Source organism: Sciurus carolinensis, unplaced genomic scaffold (genome assembly GCF_902686445.1).
Source record: "Sciurus carolinensis unplaced genomic scaffold, mSciCar1.2, whole genome shotgun sequence".
Lineage (NCBI taxonomy): Eukaryota > Metazoa > Chordata > Mammalia > Rodentia > Sciuridae > Sciurus > Sciurus carolinensis.
In genome coordinates, this window is record NW_025920143.1 from 1,396,990 (window position 1) to 1,413,415 (window position 16,426).

Genomic DNA, 16,426 nt, shown 5'->3' on the forward strand with positions numbered 1-16,426 from the left:
GCAGACGGTATGCAAACAGGCTGGAAGGGAGGGATTCTGAGTCCGAGTACACCGGGGGACATCACCATCCTCCACACAGGCAATTCACCTCATGCTGTGGGGTTTCAGTTTAGCCTCTGAAGATGACAGCAAGGTCCGTGGTCTGGGCAGACTCGGGAGTGGCAGGCATGGTGACAGGAAGAACCACCAGGTCCTCTTGTGGTGCTGGACTGGTACATGGTGTGTGTGTGTGACACACGTGGTCCCCAGCAGAGCAGGAAGGAGGCTCCTCCTGCAGCAGGCAGGCCTGGGCGTCCCTCTGCTGACCTTACGGCCAGCCGGGGAGCAGCAGAATCGGGAGGACGAGCCCTATGCTCCCGAGTCTGGGTCCCTGTCCTTTCCTCTCCTTCAGGGAATCCCTGCCATACTACGGCAGGTATGTCCATGATAGCCCAGCGGCAAGGACACTGTGGCTGTTGAAGGGATGGAAAGGCCACAGTCGCCCACAAGGAAGGACACACCACACTGGCAGCTTGATGCACTGACCCAGGTTCTGGGTTTGAGTCTTGTTTTCTGGACGTCGGAAGAGTTGAAGTCTCTTGACAGGTCGCTGGAAAGTGACCTCTAACCAAAGCATTACCAGAGTTGAGAAAAGAAACGCTCAGGACCTTCACGTCCCACCCCAGGCCTGTCGCCCTGAGCAGTCGCCAAGAGGCACGGTCAGGAATGCTCTCTGCAGCAACACTGGGCGTCTTTAAACCACCAGGAGCATCTCCCTGACAAGCAATCCTTGCCTGAGACAATCCTTGCTCCCTGGCCTCAGATCTGGGCGAGACACGGGACAGAACCCGCATCCCCAAATCAGTCGCTCCCCCCATCTTCCAATCAGTGAACACTCAGGACTCCCCGGAAACCATTTCCTTTGCCACTGTGCAAGGAAACTGGTTTCTTTTCCTTCAGTTTTCCATATCTCATCTTCTTCTAACTCGAAAACAATCCCTGCTCACTAAGGAAATTTTCAAACATGCACGCTGAGCCGAAGATGGGAGAACAAGACCCTCAGCTAACACACACTCAAGGCTGATGTCCTCAGGCTTGCTTGGACACCTCCGCCACTTTCCTGCCCTGCGGTTACTTTATCAGCCACACCCGTGTGAGCTAGCGATCTCTTCTGTCATCAAGCACTTTGTTATCACAGCTTTAAGATGTAATTCATGTGCGGGGAAGGTCACCACATAAAGTGTGTAATTCAGTGGTTTTTAATATATTTGTAGTTGTATGTCCATCACCATATCTGATCTTAGAATATTTTTAGTTTCCCCAAAGAAACCCCACAGCCCTCGGCAGTCCCATCCATCTCTATGAATCTGCCTGTCCTCTATGAATCTACCTGTCATCTAGATGGTTGCGTGCATGTGTGGTCCATGTGTCTGGTTCAATGCCTGGGGCGCCATTTGCCAAGGACCTCCGTGTTGCAGGGAGAGCAGCACTTCTCCCTTTTGACTGCTGGGTAATACTCCATTCTGTGGGCATGCTGGTTTGGTGCTCTGTCCTGAGGCTGGGGTCGTGTGCCCCTCCTGGCTGTGGTGATGGAACTGCACGCACACTCGTGTGCACACCGGGGTGGGGTGCGTGCCTGCAGGCCTCTGGGTGTGTGCTGGCTGGTGGGACTGCGGGCCTGAGGTCACACCCCGCCCCTCTTGCTCTCGGTCTTTGGCTCTCCTCACTCTCTTGTTCTCTGGAAACTGCCCTTTCTTACTTCCATGGATTTCTCCTCTTCTCAAGTTTCTCCTTCTCCTGGAATTTACACTCAACCAGGCCGACCTGGTTTTCTGGAGGAGCGAATCCAGCAACCAAGGCAGTACAGCTTCTCTCCTCCGTTTCCACCTCCAGCACCTGACACAGCAAGCGTGGGCCGACCCTTGAAGGAAGAAGGCTTCGCTTCAATCTAGAAGACGGACCACGTTCTGAAATCCTCTCTATTCCATGCAGGAAATCCTGCTCTGTCTGTGATGTTTTGAGGTTTCCCCTGACTTGTGTGAAGCATCCACATGTCTCTGGGCACCCTGCCAGGAGCAGGCCTCCAGATGCACGCGGGTCCCCTGGCCACTCAGCCCTGGCAGTCACCCATGCAGAGGGAGACCCTGCTGGCTCTGGCAGGCTCACGCCCACCAGCGGCCCCTCCCACTGCCCGTGTTAGGTGCTGTTCCTGATCCTGTGCCCGGGTCCCCGCCAGCACTCCTGGCCCTGTCTTTATCACAGAGGCCCAGCAGAGACGGGCCTCGCGTCCTTCTGCAATCTGCACCTTGGACAACATTGCTCTGCCATTCCAGGGCCATGCTGACATGGGTTTCCATGGGAACCTGGGAGCAGGAGGTCATCCTGAGGTACCACCATCCCTCCTTCATCTTCCCACTGGAACTCCACAGCATTTCCTCTCTACAAATTGCTGAAACAGAGGTTGGTGGCTTCCACACACACCCAGTTGGCTCTTTCTTCTGCAGGTGGGATGATGGTTCTGAATCAGGCACACTGCCTGCACAAGTGGTTTCCCAAACCCCTTTGAAGTCTGGTGTAGAAATGTGGTCACGTTCTGACCAACGAGAAGCAAGAGAGAAAACGGGGATCAGCAGAGAAGTTGTTTAAGAAGAGTGGTCCCCACAAAGACCTTTCCTGTCATTCTTCTTTGGCCTGCAATGCAGATGCAATGACTGGCACCCCCACAGCCATCTTATCTATGAGCCGCGACAGGTGCCTGGGACCTTAACAGTACAGAGGAGCTGCTTTAGCAGCCCTGGCCAGTCTGGTCCGTGCCTTCTTTTATGTGAGAGAGAAATTTCTATCCTATTGAAGCCATTCTTATTTGGTTTAAAAAAAAAAAAAGATCCTAATCCTAAGGAATGTAGTTTGAGGCTTGTTTAGCAAGTGGTAGTCATCCCATATTTATATATTCAAGATTTCAATTGTATCTGGTTGAATCTGAAATACCAATTAAATATCAATTATTCTTTATTTATGATAGCTCACGCTATTCCTTAAAATGCATTTGCTTTAAAATAAAGTCCATTCATTACCTATGGGAAGCAGAAAGTCGGTACTGCGTGGAATAAGTAGATGACAATTCCGAGAAAGAGATGAAAGACATTTGCAAGGGACTGAGGCTTTCAAGACACATGGTGCCTGGAGGGTATGGATGTCATCCACCCCTGGGGATGGAGAGCATCAGCTTCTGCCCCTTCCCAGGTCTGCGCACCACCTGACGTCACCCAGGATCTGCCGTGGTGAGCCTGGGCGACACTGGTGTCTGGAGAACGTAAAGCACAGGACGCCTCTTGCCACCTATTTACCTGAGCGGAAGCAGGGCCAAGGTGAGCCAGACTCGGAAACACAGGATGGAACTCGAGGGACAGAGTGTGATTATTGTCTGTTGCAGACAGAGCTGGTGCTGCTTTGTCAAAAGAGATCCGAGAGCCACGATCACATTCACGTCAGCCCAGTTGGGAGGGGAAGCTCTGCAACCCGACCCTTCAGACAAGGAAGATGCGTGTCAGGGCAGATGAGAGATCTGCACTCATTCCGGCTGGGCTCGTTGCCCCCACCAAAGCATCTCCTTAATCCACAAAATTACACCCGTCACAGGGATTTAACTTCATTAACGCGACTTCCTGATCCGTGGTAGATTATCGTCAGTTCGGAGTCTCCTGCGCATCCCGGTGACCACACGGCCACTAAGAATAACAGCACAGCATGCAGGACGGTTAAAGGACCTAGGAAGCAAAGCAGCCCCAGGGCAATGGTCCCTGGACAACACGCTTCCTAGTTGTCCTGTGGGTCTCCCCCCCGCCCTTCACTCCTGGCTACCCTGGGGCTGGCTTCCCTTCATGGAATTATTGATAGCTGAAGTAAAATGAAAGTTTCAAGCGAGGATAACAGTTGAAATATGAGTAATGTGTTCTAAAGTCTCTATTCCACCGTGTACATCTTATGAAATAGGTAACGTGCGCACACAGGGAAGTCCTCAAGAGCCCAACAGCTCCCTGCACTCAGTCGCTAACCTCCAGCCTTCCCCCGCTTCCCCAGCTCTCAGGAGCTGCCATCTGTGTGCAGCCCTCTTGGGACATCCTCTGCTCACAGTCATGCCCGTCTCTGTGTCCCTGGAAGGAGTCTCAATGCACTACTAGGCACTTCCTGTTTCAAACAGGTAGGTCAGAGGTCATTCAGAGAGGGTGCATGCAGATTTTATCTCACTACATCCACTAGCAGGGACCCGGGCTCCTTCCACAAACATTCCTTCAACAAACATTTATAGACAGCCCTGTGTGCACCTGATGTGACAGAAGTCTTGGGACCCGGCTGCAAACCAGCCTGGATTCCTAGACCCAAAGGGCCACCACCTTGGACTTCTCTCAGCAAGCAGTGCCTGCCTGCCTGCCTGGCCATTATGCAATGACCCCCCAGCACGTGTGTCTTAACTTACACGTCACATACACCATGTGCATGTAGGAGCACTTAGGCTTACGGGACCATCTCTCACACACGTCCATGTGCACATGCAGCATCTTCTATGAGCATACACACACACAATGCGCTACACGTACAATCGCATTTTTCTATGTCCTACTCTGAAAGCAAGTTTCCAATCCTGACATTGGAAATTGTGAGGGATGAGGAAGGTTCCCCAGGTGGGTGGTGGGAGGACACCAGGCCTTCTGGTGGCCCCTGGGTGTCCCGTCAGGACCCTGACTCTTAAAGGAGACACTGACTTGGATTAAAGAAGAGCCAGTGGCAAACGTGTGTCTAGAGACTCTCTGGGGGTATGAGATCTGGAGGTGCCCAGAAAAGAGGCTCATGCATCCATGGACAGTAGTCGCCCTTGGAGAGGTCCATTCTTCCCTCTGTGCCCAAGACGAACTCAATTTGAATCAGAAAGTCAAAAGAAAACATTTAAAAATGTTTGATCATGGTTCAAATCCTTTTGCAATTCGCGGACAACATCACAACTGCTAATGCGAATCACTCAAGACAGTAAATGGCAAAAAAAAAATCATGAGAGAAAATAAAAATAAAAGAGCACTGGTTGAAACACTTTCCCCCAAACTTACCCCCTCCTCTTCTGGTAAAGAACAAAATTATTCATCCATCTGTCATCCATCCATCCATCCATCCATCCATCCATCATCTACCTGTCCATCATCCACCCGTCCATCATTCATCCATTCATCATCCACCCATCCATCACCCATCTATACATCCATCATCCATCCATCCATCCATAATCCACCCATCCATCATCCATCTATACATCCATCCATTTTTCCATCCAGCCATCCATCTGTCCACCACTTCCACTTTCTGCAGCTACATGATACAAAGGAGGCCTTCTGTAGAGAGAGCACCCCAGGCCCCTCAGTCCCCTGCTGGCACCAGCACAGGCACATGTGTGGGGTCACCAAATTCATCCCTGTTGCCACCAGGGGCAGAACTCAAAACTCAAACACAGACTGCCTCTTTCTCTTCTCATTGGCTCAACAAGCGAATCTTCAGGGGGAAGAAAGAAATCTTCAAATATAAGAGGAAGGACACAAGCAAGGGTTGCAGAGGACCCAGATTCTCAGCTCCAACAATGAGCAAAAGGCACGGAAGGGAATTCAGTTCAAATCTCCCCAACCTGAATTCACATGCTCCTCGGCAATGAATCAAGGAAAAAATAGTAATAACCATCAACCGAGATTCATTACCTCCATATTATAATAAACAATGGAAAATGAATATATTTTCCAAACATGGAGCTATGAAGTTTAAAACTTCATTCCAGAAATAATGGGTTCCATAAGAAGATCCGTCCTTTCATTATTGTTCACATTTTCAGCAATATAAAGAGCAAAAAGAAATCTAAAAGTGGCAAAAATGTGACCAGACTAGGAATGCTCCAGAGCCACAATGAGGTTCTGGGAAAGCAGAATAAATCAGAAACCACCGAGTCTCCATGTCTCTCTCTGCCCAGCTGGGAACTGACTGTTTCTAATTTGGTGGGCATCCAAGACAGATTCAGGTTTTCATTTCCCCCCAGAGCAACTCACAGTTCCCTGATTCCACAGCTGATAGTTCCCCTTTCCTCAGAAACGCCTGCTCACAAACACGGTTGCTCACAGGTTCAATCCTGCACTGCGGGGTGGGAGGTCCCCCTGCACAGAGAGGGCTGCGCTGCGGCCTTTGACACTTATAAAATGGGCCACGTTGCCAGACACCCAGACTCTCGGCTCGCCGAGTGACACAGGCTAGCAGGAGGTCACGGGGAAGTGTAGCACCTGGGGTGGGTCCTTCCACCTGCGGGGAGAGTCCTTGCAGGTGCCCGAGCTGAGCTGGGGTTTGTCAGGGCCACTGTGAATAAGCACCCACGTCTCCAGGGTAAGGAATCTGCCCGTCCTGCCGCAGGCACCCAGGACACCCACCAAACACGGCCACGGTCCAGACAGCAGCTGGCAAATATGGAGAAAGGCGGCCTTTGATGCCACAGGTACTGAGCGGGCTTTGAGGCCCGGGACTCACCTGTCTTCTGAGCTGGCAGCCTTCTTCTGACAGCTGATGACGGCGGGCGCGAACCTCCCAGCATACTCCGCGTGCTGCTGGACATCCCAGATGGAGGGGCTGCTGGCGCGCACGCCCACGACATGCACGCCCTTCTTCACCTTGGCCCTGTGGGAGACAGGAGGTGCATGTCTGAGATGACTGGGGGGTCCCAGGCCTGCTGCTGGCAGGAGCAGTGAGCTGGTTCTCAGGCTGCTGCCTTGAAGGCCCGAGCTCACTCACAGGGGCAGTTCAGTGAGAATGGCCCCGCTCCCGCCCCCGAGTGCTTCTCAGGCATCCCTAACTTTAATAAGGAGCCGTGGTCAGACACTGACCTGGAGCAAACTGGAGACATAAGGAAACAGTAGCTTCCTGCTGGTTTACGCCTTGAATTAAAACACCATGCATGCACACAGACACACACACGCCTGCCTGAAAACCTTTATGCTGGGAAAACTAAATTGAAAAAGTAAATGAGCTAAAAACGCAAAAGTGCAGGTTCTAATGGGGACACATCCTCCTTGGAAGGCCCCGAGTGCCTGCGAGTGAGGAAGGAATGCTCCCTCCCTTCTCTGACATCCCCCGTGGTGCTCCAGGTTCCCATCGAGGACACAGGCACTGAGACGGGAGGGAACGGGGTGGCCCAGGCACCTGCGGGCACCCATCCTGCCTGCACGGGTCTGCCTGGCTTCTCGGGTTCTGCTCTTTCTACATTCCATCGCCACTGCCCTTGCCGTGCCCGATCCCTGTGTCCCCCACGTCATCTCACTCCCAGTTCTGGAGGGCTGACCGCACCTGGACGTGCTTCCAAGTCCACCAGGACCTCATCTTGCTTCCTTCTCACAAATGCCCTCTGCAGTCAACCTGGGGTCCCCTCTGCTCACAGCAGGGAACAGGATCTGACCTGCAGGCCCCCAGGGCTCCGCTGGCCTCACAGTGAGCTGGCCACTGCAGGGCCGGGTGATTCCACTCCACTCACACCGCCCGCTACTCAGCCTTGGCCGTGTGCTCTATGCAGCCTTAGACAAGAGCAGACTCTACCAGGGCCTCACAGCATGCATTAGCCATCTCCCCCTCCAGCCAGGGAGGGGTAGACGATGTGCCCACAGGTGTTCCTCCAAGGCACCAGGTACTCTGTCTCTCTGCAGGGAAGCTGAGGAGGGAGAAGGGAGCGCAGAGCTGGCGGCCTCAAATGCTCCTAGTCTTCTCTAAGAAACCTCAATTGGAAGCAGGTGTGGAACTTGAGCATGTGGGAAGGGCTCCTCGGTCACCCGCACTGCTGCATTTGTGAGCTGGCCCGAGAGTCTCAAGGAGTCCTGGTTCCTGCCTTCCTCTCTGTCTTGTCCTTTGTGGAAACCACAAAGCGTTTGGAAGCCTGGCCACTGATGTGCCTGGGCAGGAGGCAGCACAGGGTGAACTGACCCACGCTCCGGGTCTCCAGGCTGCAGAGCGTGCACCTTGAACCTTCGCTGTGATCATAGGAGGCAAGTGAGGCCCCTGCTCCTGGGGGAAGGCAGGAGAAGGTGACGCTCCCGGGACAGGAGCCTGCAGAATAAAGGAGGCACACCTGCCCCCAACTCAGGACACTCTCAGGAGAGTCCTCCTGCGGCAGGTCTGAGCCAGGGCTGGCCTCTGGGGACCTGGGTTCAGGAAGTCCCCCCGGTCCTCGTCGGTAAGGGTGGAGGCTCTGGGCTTAGGTATGTGAACAGTGGAGCCAGTGCTGACCTGCTCTGTGGGGTCTGCGTCCCAGGCAGAGAGCATGCAGGCCATCGGTCCCCAGTGGGGGACCTGACTCCAGGCTCGGGTGAGCTTCCCGAGTGGACTTAGGTGTTGACACTGTTGGCTGGGGTGTCCTGGGGCTGCCCTGGAGAGGGTGCTGGGTGCGGGCAGCATGCCTCCCCCGCCCTCAGCTCTGTGACTTTTCCCTCTGCGGATTGTGCTTTGTGTCCCCGCATGGTAATCAGTCTTAGCAGCAAGTGACACCTGCCAAGTCCTGTGAGTTCTCCTAACCACGTGTTGAACTTGGGGTGATGCTGGGGCCTGAGCACATGCCCTCATTCGACTCGTCTGTGGAGACAGGAGGAATGGCTTCGATGGGTGGCTCAAAGCACCAGAGAGAGCAGTTTAGAAAGCGAGCTTGGTGCTGGCTCTATTTGCATGTTGTGTGCTTGAGGTAATGACACGCGGGCGCACGCTCTGAACGCAGCCGTTGGTGAGCTGGGAACGGCCTGCACGGGCCTCCTGATACTCAGGTGACACTTTCCAGCCCTGAGTCACAATGTCCGCTTTGCAGGAACTCAGTTATACTGTGGGCAACCAAGACATGCTGGTTAAAAAGAAACAAAAAACAAAAAACAGTGTTCACTGTTCTCTTCACTGTGGACAGCGACTATTATCTTAAGATGAATTCTAATGGATGACTATTGCTGTGCACTGGAATTTTACTGAGTCACATTTGCTTGAAACAAATGGGTCATCAGCCAGACTTTGGCAATCATTTTATTACACAGAAGATATCAGTGCATGGAACTTTCCTGACATATAATGGGCTTATGGTTTTCTTAAATTTTATTTCTACGGTAGGTCATTTGGAGTTAGGATGAAGTTTCCCCAGGGAAAGGTTTTCAAGTTCTTAAGAAGGGATAGGTTGCTCATGCAACCCCAGCGGGACACTTGCTGCCATTGCTCTAACATAGCTACCTGGAGCTTCTCCCGCAGGGCAGTGTCACTAAGAGCAAATGCTTTCTGAGATTTAGTGCAGGATGCTGGTAATTGCCATTAATGAGCACGGGGTCTCTTCCCAAGAGAAGGCGTGTTGCCAGGGCATATTTTAGGTGACCGGTGAAGGCAACTTGCTGGAGAGGGTGCCTCTGGTGGGTGTCGAGCACGAGCATTTGCCAGCAGCTGGCAGTCAATCCTCGGGGACGGCAGACGGTGTTCGCCCAGCACAGCTGCTGGTGTTAATGATGTAGGAACACTCATCTCAGGGCGGTATGGGACAGTGTTTGGAAGACGACAGCAGTTCTTAGGACACGGGCAGTCTGGCTCCACTGGGTCTGAACTAAATGCTAATTTCTTCTTTGTTTATGACAACTGAGATACTTACAGTCATTAATGCAAGTTTTATAACCTACTTGTGGTTCAATAAATACAGGTTACATTGACATCCTTATTACACAGAGATAAACAGAGTCTTGATTTCCGAAGACACTCTGTTGTAGATTTATACTTAATAATATATCTACCATGGCGATGGGGGAAGTCCATCATTTTCCCCAAAGCTCGCACACGCAGCGTGGATTACTAGGCACACCCTGCTTGGGCTATGGGTACGCTGTGTTTAAAACACAATGGAGCTAAGTGTGCAGACTCTGTATGAGTGCACATGCACAGGTATTAAGTATAATATTGATATTATGTACATAGTGTCTTCACAACATACACACACTATTCCAAGCATCCAGGCACATAATTGACACAGCCGGGAACAGCTAGTAGCCTGGATGCAGAACCATTGCTGATTGTTACTTTTGCCCCTCCCTGTCCCACCTCCCCATTCTAGGTCCTCACATCTTGTTACATGTTCTGCCCTCAGTTAACCTGCATCCTGAGGATGGAATTGCCAGTGCAGAGCTTCATGTCTCCACCCTGGACAAGAGGTGGACAGGTGACCCAAGTCAGCCCGCCCTGTGGCCTGTGAGGCCTCTATGGTCCCCTCTCCCTCCCCTTCTCTGGTCCCCTAGAAGTGACACATGCAAGTGTTTCTGAACCTGGCTCTTCCACTGTCCTTTAACCTATGAGATACTTTCCAGCCTCCCTCCTTCTTTATGTGAGTCAGACGTGATTACTTCCTTTAGCCACTATATGATAAGCGTGGTCTAAGCTGCTGTGACAGTGTGCTCCTAAGATTTGGTCACTTCAGAAACAAGGAGTGGCATCTCTTTCCCTGTGGAAATGCACTGCTGGGGTTTTAGGTCAGTGTGAGGCTCTATTCCACTCAGTCTCTCAGGGATCAAGGTGTCTGGTGGCTGTTAGTCAGCTCTGCATCGCTGTGACCAAATTCCCTGGCCAAAAAAAGCTAAGAGGAGGAGAAGTCTACTTTGGGCTCACGATTTCAGAGGTCCAGTCCATGGTCTTCCAGCTCCATTGCTCTGGGCCCAAGGTGAGTCAGAGCATCATGGTGGAAGGGCCTGGTGGAGAAAGGATGCTCAGGTCATGGCAGCTGGAAGCAGAGAGAGAGAGAGAAGATCCAGGGGCAAAATATAATCCCCAAAGTCATGCCTCAGGGACCTACTTCCTCAGCCTTGCCCCACCTGCCTCCCATTACCACCCCTCAGGCCATACACATTACTAATCCATCAAATGGACTAATCCACTGATGAGGGTACAGATCTCATAATCCAACCGCTTCACCTCTGAACCTTACTGCATTAACACAGTTAATTAACTGTAATTAACATTAACTGCATTAACACAGAGATTTGGGGGGACACCTCGTATCCAAACAATAACAACGGCTCTGCCATTTTCAAACCAGAAGGGTCCAAAAGGGCAGTTTCCTTACAGGCACTGGCTCAGGAGAGACACAGGACTAGGAGAAATGGGGCCATGGGGACTGCTCTCCAGCTGGGACCATGCCAGCCTGAGGAACATGGCTGCTGAGGAGACTTTGGAGAGAGCGATCCCACCCCACAAGTCAGCAGAAGCCCTGTCTGTGGAGGACAATGCACTTGTGTCACATGTGTGTACAGTATATGTAGTGCACACCTGCAATGAACTTGTGTTACATATGTGTATGGCATATAGTGCACACATACAATGCACGTATATTACATATATATGTGACATATATAGTACACACAATGTACTGTATTATATTATATACATGTATAATATACATAGTGCACACAGTGTATTACATATGTGTATAATATATAGTGCACATATACAATGTACATGTGTTATATATGCATATGATATATATAGTGCACAAAATGTATATTTATTACATATGTGAATAGGATATATAGTGAACACATAATGCACATTTATTACATATATGTATGGTATATATAGTGCACACATAAAATGTATTGCATTTGTGTATAGCATATAGTGCACACATAAAATGAACATGTGTTACATATGTGTATTGTATATACAGTGCACACATACAATGTACATGTATTGCATATGTGTATAGCATATATAGTGCACACATACGATGAACTTGTGCTATATGTGAGTATGGTATATAGCACACACAATGCACATGCATTATGTGTGTCTAGTATGCATAGTGCACACATACAATGTATTATATATGTGTATAATATATAATGTACACATACAATGTATACATATTGCATATGTGTATAGCATATATGTGCATACATGCAATGAACATGTGTTATATGTGTGTATAGTATACAGCACACACAGACAATGCACATGCATTATGTGTGTCTAGTACATATAGTGCACACATACAGTGCACATGTGTTACATGTGTATATGGTACATACATGGTGTACACATGGAATGCACATGTATTGCAAGGGTGTTAGCATCTACATAGGGCACAGCCCATAGGCATTTTAGGTCCGGGCATCTCCATACCTATGTTCTGTTCATGTGGCAGAACGGAACTTCCAAATGGTAGTTTAGGGAGAGGCTGCCCATTTGCACATTCGCGGACACTGACAGCGCCTTTGAGGGGCTTTTCTTGCCTTGTTGATCTCTTCAGGTCTCATATTTTATCAGGCGTGGGTGGTGGTGAACATTCTTCCATGTTCTTATATTTGATCTCCTTTTTTCTTAAATGCTCATTACATCCTCTGTCCGTTCCTCAGTTGCTCTGTTGGTCTGGCTTTCATTGTTTATTATGGAGCTGATGTTTACGGAAGTCAGCGCCTGGAATCTTCTGGGTTTCGTTGTAGTCTGAGAAGTGGACAGAGATCCAACCTTATTCCCCTGTATGGTTCTTATCCGACCATTTACTAAATGATTCACCCATTCTACTTGTTGGTTTAAACACTATCGTTAACACATAATAAATGTCTATGTTTCCAGCTTGCCTTTGGCCTCTGCTCCTGCCTTTATTGATATGTCTGCCTTCTCTTGCACCAGTACCCAAACATTTTAAACCCCATAGCTTTTGACATACTTTAACATCTGGTAGGACTATTTGCTTTTTTCCAGTGTTGTCTTGATGCCTCGTATTTCAACAAGAATCACTTCTGTGAGCACGTTTTCAAAGGCAGGCTTTCAGTTTGAAGAAAAAGAGAATAAAGAAAAGAAGAAACATAAATAGTGCACACAGGGGGCATGAAAAGGTGCCTCCAGATTCAGACAGCACCCCCTGGAATATTTTTTATTGTAGCACACAGGTCAATTGTGGGTTGGTGGCCCCAGTTCTGTGCTCCCTGGGAGGTAGCAGGAGAAGTGTGGGGGCCCAGGGACTCCTGAGTCAGAAGCAGACCCTGTGGCCTCACGCAGCATCCTTTATGACACTGTAGCTTTGCGGACCCATGGTCTGCCTTGATGGTACTCCACTGCCTTGGTTACAGGTATCCAGCAAGGATGACCTCAGATGAGGAGCTTCTCCTTCTGGTCACAGTGATGGGATTTAATCACACTGATGAAGCTCAGGAATTCCCCCGACCCCCTACCCCATCATCTTCCTCATCCTTAACCCCATGGGATCCTTGAGCGGTGTGAGATTTGAGGATTTCACCACAAAGAAAAAGCTCTCAAAGTGACCCTGTGGGAAGAGCTAGGAATCAAGCCCAGTGGCATTGAGCCCTGACCCAACCATGCCTGAAGCAAGCTGGATGCATGCCTACCATGTATGTTAGGTGAAGGATCTCGTTCCCCACTGGCCTTTCTTTGCAATTTTTATTGCCATCGTTTTGCATCATTTTTAAGTTTTTATTCTTATTTTCTTGTTTTATCATGGTAAGAACACTCTAGAGTTTGAGGTCCCCCAAAGTTCCCGTGTTAGAAACTCAACCCCGGATGTGGCAGCATCGAACGGCACCTTGAGGGGGTGGTGGGGTCATGAGGGCTCTGTGCTCAGGAACGGCTTGGTGCTGTTATCTGGCAGCAGGCTCCCCACCAAGGGATGTGTCCAGCCCTCTTCTGCTGCCCAGGTCTGGGCTCCTGCCCTCCTGACTGCCTCTGTGGGAGGCTGCAGCCCTGGCCCTTGGGCATCCAGCTCCAGAGCTATAGGAAAGGAGTGTGCTTCCCACCCATCACCAGGCCCAGGTGTGCAGAGACGGCAGCACAAGACAGACAGACACTTGGTGTGAGATCTATCAGGTGACAGATTCTCAGGCACACAATGCAATAGTGTCAGCCACACACACACACACACACACACACACGCTCTGTGCCCCGGAGCTGGGGGTCTTCTGCCTGCGTACCCGAAGCTACACCCACCGACTGGTACCACCTTGCTTCCTGCGTTCCGCCCCTCGTCACCACCGTCTGCTTCCAGGAGGTGGAACACTCTCTGTCCCAGGAGCTTCGTCACGATGTGCAGGGCAAGGTGGCTTCCTTGTTTCTTCCTCTCTCACAGCTCCTGTTTCAGAGTGAGGTGGGAACAAAGCTGATCACAATGAGCCCAGGTGGGTTGTGCCATCCTGGGCAAAGCACTTGGGGCGACTGCTCTGGTGACAACCTCACAGTACTGCCTCTGCTTCTCCCCAGCAGGAGGATCAGGAGCATGAGCAGGGACGTGGCCACCTGACCAGGAGCAGCAGAAGCGGGAGCTGCCCGGCCCGGGGGTCTGTCACTGCTGGGCATCAGCTATCTGAGCTGGTGGCTCCTACATACCACTGAGGTGCTATAATGGCGAATCTGAATCACCACCTTGACTGGATTGAGAGGTGCCCGTGATTGACAGGCCTTTGGGTGTGTCCGTGAGGGTGTGTCTAGGAATGATTGGCATGTGGGGTAGTGAACAGAAGGGGAGCCCCTCCCTGAGCGTGGGCAGCTCCGCCCAATAGGATGGGGCTTGGATGGAATAAAGCTGGAAGAACAGGAAGCAGAGGCAGATGCAGTTCGGCTCTTCTTGAACGGGTTCTTGATTGTTGCTTCCATCGTCTGAGGACATCGGACTCTTGCTTCTTCAGTCTCCAAAGCAGACTCTCCAGGGATGCTCCAGGGAGTTTCCAGAAGCCTTGGTCTAGGACTAGGGTGGCACTGTTGGTCCTTCTTGTTCTGAGGCTTCTGCCTCTTGGATGGCACAGCGACTGGTTCTTCCAGATCTCCAGCTGCAGACGGCCATTGTGGGCTATTCAGCTTCTAGTTGTGGAAGCCAACCTAATAAATCCCCTTTTATACTCATACTTCCTGTTGATCCTGCTCCTCTAGAGAGTCCTGACTCATACGGTGTGACGGGTGCTCTGCTGGATCCCCCTATGCAGCCTGCAGCTGGGATAACTGGGTGGTCATTAGTACCACAGGATCCCCAGACTCTGGTGAGGACTCTCGTTGGCCTGACCTCTCCCATGCCCAGCTACTCAATTCTGCCATTGTAAACCACAAGCTTATTTATTTTATTTAGCAAACCCTTACAATGTGCCAAAAAAACTTCTCAAACACCTACTTATGCTTTCTCAGATGAGGCAAGTAACAACCTTAATTAATTCCCGAAACCCTGCTGCTAAATGAAATGCTTTTAAATATATACATATATTTAAATAAATAGGTTCACTGAAATATTATTAATTTTAATGGGAAAAATTATCATGATTTCCAGTCCAAAGAGGCGACTCCCTAGAAGCTTCAAGCTTGCATCCATTTTCAGAGCATGCAAATGGATGAGTTCAGCCCCATCAGCTCACAGTGAGCAGAGAGGGACCCCTGGCCAGGCTGTGGACAGGGTAGGTGTATGGAAGGAGAATCTGAAGCGTGTGGAAGATGGCTCTGCAAGCAGCTCAGAGCCCTCACCTTCCTGCAGCGCTTTGGTATGCTAATTAGAACATATGTGTCTATGTGAGTTTCCTGGCCCCGGAAACGAACGGCCACCAACTGGGTCACTTAAAGCATCAGAAAGTTATTGTCTCACAGTTTTGAGGCCAGAAGCACAAAAGCAAGGTTTCTGGCAGGACCGCACAGCAGAACCCTTCACTGCTTCCAGAGGTCACCAGCAACCCGAGGTGGCCCTCGACCAGAGATGGTCTCGGTTCCTCGCTCTGTCCTCCCAGGGCTGTCCCCCCAGCATATCCATCTTCACGAGGCTTTTATGGAGACATGATCACTGGGTTTAGGGCACACAGTAATCCAGTGGGACTTCATCTTAAGTCAATCTGCAAATAAGGCCAGGTTCACAAGGACAAGGACAAGAACATGGCGGGGCACGGCTCCACCCACAGCAAGGTCACGTCCAGGGGTGTCTGTGTGCCATACGCAGCCTGCAGTCCATGCGATTTCCACCCAAAAGTGGAAATCTATATGATACTCTCCAACTAGAAAGAGGCAGACAAGTAAGTTGGTTAACGAGTCAGCTTGAGACTGACGCTGAAATACCACTTGCAACAGTGTGTGTGGGGGGAGTAAAAAATCATTACACCACATAAAGGGGTCTTGTCTGAAAACTGGTGTCATTCTGCAAAAGCTGCTACGGGATGAAGTTTTCCTCCTATGTTATAGATTAATTTCTCTGAGGCACAGAGAAGGTGATTAACCTGCTCAAGATCACACAGCCAAGAGCTCTGCTCTCACGCACTATGTTGTGGGACCATTTTCCTGTCCCTATGGAGCTCTGGGCAAACATTCATGGGGACTTGGTACACAGAGTCATCTAGGTCATCCTCATGCCGATGTGCCCACACTGGCTTTGGAGTGTGGATGTCAACCCCACCATCTCGCACCC